The sequence below is a fragment of the Mercenaria mercenaria genome, chromosome 11 (genome assembly GCF_021730395.1).
Source record: "Mercenaria mercenaria strain notata chromosome 11, MADL_Memer_1, whole genome shotgun sequence".
NCBI lineage: Eukaryota > Metazoa > Mollusca > Bivalvia > Venerida > Veneridae > Mercenaria > Mercenaria mercenaria.
Window position 1 is genome coordinate 37,688,599 of NC_069371.1, and position 4,666 is coordinate 37,693,264.

Genomic DNA, 4,666 nt, shown 5'->3' on the forward strand with positions numbered 1-4,666 from the left:
CATGTAATAGCAAGCAAATATGCAAACATAAGTATAACAAAATGTCGCCATATAACCAAGCTTGTTTAGGTGGACTCAATAAAAACAATACATTGTAAAACAAGAAATATGACAACGAATATTACAATACATTCAAATATACATAATGTACACGTACACGTACATAATTTACATTTGTTTCGTACCCTCCGTGTACCGTTCTTACGTATTCAGCAAGTTCTCTTTTGATATTGAAATGCAAATGTGTACATATGCCAAAATACCTATAAGGAATTAAGTGTGATTCATCTACATAATAGCAATAGTTTACTGAACTGAAAAAAGTTGTATTTAGAACTAAAAAATTTCTCGTATCCTTACTGTTGCCTTCACATTCTTTACACGACATTTTCTGAATTGTAAGGTCTTAAAAAGGTTAATTGCATGCATATGTTTAACTACTATCAACTAGTTTAAACAGAATTATTTTAAAATGTTGGACAGGGTCAGTTTGGCAAATTATTGGTAAAACTTTACATTGCTTTCATATTGCAGAACATTGCGAGTAATTATTTTGAACTTTACATGGACTGTATTACAGCTTGCTCATAATTATGAATATAATTGGTTGGAAATCAAAAGAATCACACTTCATTGCTTGAGAGATATGTACATGGTACATACAAAGATAATAATACTTGAGTTCTGCATATCTTGCAGGATCATTAAATTTTGAAGGAGACGAAATGTCTTGAATGTCTAACAAAGACCTAGAGTAGTGCTATTAATACACATCTAAATTCAGCAAAAAGCTGAGAGAAAGTCCTGAGAAAATACTACTGATAAAACTGATATTATTTGGCTCCATGGTGGCCTTTTCACGCAGCTCTTGCTACTTGGTCAGAGGTGCTTTATTTTGTCTTTCCACCTTTTAGCTTTCCATCAACATTATTTAAAAAATATTTATATAAAAATAAATAATAAATGAATAAATAAACAGACGTACTATAAGTGGTATCAGTTTGGGCCATATAAGCATGTGACCATGCTTTCTTTCTCTGATAACCAGGTCATGACTTCCAACAAATGTCACCACAAAAAATACTGTACCTTCCACACAGACTAGAAACATTACATCCTCTGAATCTGTCTGTGTTTCGATTATCAGGAACCCTCTTTGAAACCAAGGAATACCAAAGGAAATTGCAGACCATACATAAAAAAGAAAATTGGAAACATGGAGAAAACAACTAAAACAGTATGACATTAAACATGGATCAGATCTTGTGGCTACTATAAAATCCCCTTAAAACCCCATATAAATACCATTCTAACATATTTTTGTTGTTTTTGTTCAGCGACTGAGCAGTTCACTTAAAGCAGCCAGGTCAGCTATTAAACGGAAATGTAGACTTTATTTAAGCAAAAATTGTCTGAATATTCCCAAATATTCTGTTTGTAGTGATGTTGAGATTGTTTTTGATGCCTCTCAAGTCAAAGTTAAGCCACCTCCTCAAAACTATGTACTCTAGTTTTCATGGTCACAGCTTAGGGCTGTCACATTTTGTATTGTTTGGACTTGGAAACAGAATGTAAATCACACAGTTCTAAGCCCTATGCCAGGAAGGATAAAAACTTTCTATCACAGGAAGGAGTCTCAATCCAATATATTTTAAGATGGATAAAACAACCATTGCTTGAAGCTGCTAAGCACTTTGGTGCACAGAGTACATATGCTACAAAGCAGCAAAGTTGCAAAGAGAACCAATTCAAAGTGTGAACAAAACAGTTGGAAGGGGAAATGCAAGCTCTATAAACCAGCAAAGAATGAGACAGACTGGTCACATCAAGAAGTGATTCAAAGATCGAAGTAGCTTGGATGCATAAGTGAGTTGGATTTTACGGCGAATCGACACAAAATGGTCATATATCGCCGAGTTGGATGCATAAAGGCTGTGTATTGATATGAAAAGTTACTATTGATGTTCTCAAAATTCCTAAAAGAAACGTGGTGTATAAATTGAGTATGAAATATCAAGATATGTCCATCTATTTTTAAATCTAAATAATCATACAGACTCAACTCTAAAATCTATCTGGGGTCCACCAAGGGAGTTATACAGTTAGTAAATGGATAGATTAAACAAGACTTACCTTCGTAGAAGGGATGTTGAAGTTTGATCGAGATTTTATCAACTGTAAACTTCCTTGGGGACCACACACTCTCCCAGTGTCCCGCCCATGTACCTTGATTCTGCATTCATGTAGTAGATCCTTGTGACAAATACATTTTCGTGCATAAGCATCTACTGGTTAGCTCTAAAGACTGATCTGATGTTGTGATATGCTAAACTGTATTTCTGTGTGATCCCCAAGGAAGTTTACAGTTGATATTAGAGAGTTTGAGATTTCAACCTTCGACTTCCCCTTCAACGTCTCTTGCGAAGTTAACGTATAAAGTTGAAGTTCGATTAAAATTCCTTGAGATTTCAAACATTAGAATGAACCTTACTTCTTTTAATCGGCCCATTCAATTTGTCCGTAATTATGATCGTTTTTTTCGTGCATTTTGATACCAATTGTCCAAAAGGGCAGGAATTTTACAAACGGCTTTAGAAATGAAAAAATGAAAATTAAATAAAAAACATTTCAATTAATATAATCATGGAAATTAGAGCGATTACCAAAAAAAAAAAAAAAAAAAAAAAATCAGACGATAAAACAATGTGAACAATGTAAAAAATCGTTAGTGTTGCTCCAAACATTTAGGTTTTATATAAAATTATGTCAGTATAGTCAGTATACAATGCACGATTGTAAATCATACATGAGAGGAAATAAAAATGATTATTACATACCTAAAATTATTTTCCACTGGGTTTCAATGGACCGCGATCGTGCAATATTTTTCCATATCATGACGTTGAACGCTTTCATATCGGACTAGTCCCAATCCGTGACTCTAGTTACCTCCCCTGACGGTGCGTCCATTGCGGATCTCGTTTCTTTAGATTTTTTGTTGCTATTGTGTGTTTGTTTAATTTGTAATTTATGCAACATTTTGTTTACTTTTACACTTTGATTAATCGGACCTATTAGATACTAGCATGTAGTAATTTATCAGACTGAAATGAAATGAAAGTTATAATTACGTCATGAGTTGGACTAATATAGGACGTGGAATGGTTTCTTAACGTTGTAATGGAAAGAATCGCGTGATGTCCATGGCGTCCACGCGCACGTTGCGACAACAAATTGACGTCATTTTCGCGGAAAATATTAATACGCGTCAGTTTGATTTGTTTATTGCGTTTCCGAGAATTTTTTTCCGTATTTTTTCCTGTCTTTCGTGACAGAACGATAATTTAAATACAAATTAATCATTTGGTAGTGGATATGTAATAAAAAGGTTATCAACTTTGTATGTGGATATATGCACTCGTTCTTTCGCAGACAATATTGCGCTCCTAAATTCGCGCACTATTACCGCTGCAGAACTCGTGCATATATCCACATACAAAGTTAATAACCTATAATGATCGTATCTAAGTGATAATGGCACTCTGTATGACTCTGTATAATGCCAAACTCTCAGACAGCACAATATGATTTTAATATACTATTTTATAAGTAAAGCATCTGCGGATCCAGGAATTTTGGTTAGAGGGACACCAACATTAAAGAGGGACGGCTAACAGGAAACTTCTCGCATCATGATATCATAGATCTGAAATTGTTCGATACTTCAGAAGAATTTCCGTCTTACTAGTACCATTTTATGTTTATGATTAAAACGCAGTTGTCGTATTAAGTGTCCGACAGAAACATTGATTTTATTTGGATGTGAAAATAAAATGTTCCACCAAATGATAATCGCGCGTAATTATTTATTTTTCAAGTAAAATGACTGTCATGCCATGTGCCTCCATCCAGATTTCAGTCTTTGATGCCGAGTATATGGACAGAGTAGATGTAAAAAGAATGAAGTTTCGACTTTCGTGATATCACACCTTCGGACGTTCAAAACTTCACTTTATACGACAAAAAGGCCTATCTGGTATAATCGATACCACCTGGGGACACAAATATGCCGTAGAACTTAAAGTTTGAACAAAATCTCAAAGTTTCTCAAAATCAGTTGATAACTTTATACTTCCAGGTTCAATTCAATGTATTTAGTTAAAATCATTAGCCATACAAAACTTCATTATTCTTATACCTATTGATAGTGTTTCGCATCAAATTAAAGTCTAATTATATATATGGATAATCAAATAACTTAATAAGCAGAAATCCTGAAACTAAGCTTTTTATTTCGCATAGTAATAAAGAGAAGTCTTAGGCTTACGTGATATTACATGGAAAACTTTAGTAGCAACGTGTGATATAAATAAAATACACGCATATCGGTGACGTTTTACCCAAAATATATATGAGAGACGTTGAAGGGGAAGGCGAAGTTTGAAATCTCAAACTCTCTAATATCTTGATCAAACTTCAAAATCCCTTCTACGAAGGTAAATCTTGTTAAATTAATATATTCAATATATCACATTATATGAAATAGTGAACTTCAGCTGTTTTTCGACTTCTCTTTCTGTAATGGTCTTTTTTGTCCTTCAGTGAAATCTGACATTATTGTAGAGATAATGTTTACCTTCTAATTTCATTTTGTCTTTTCGATTTT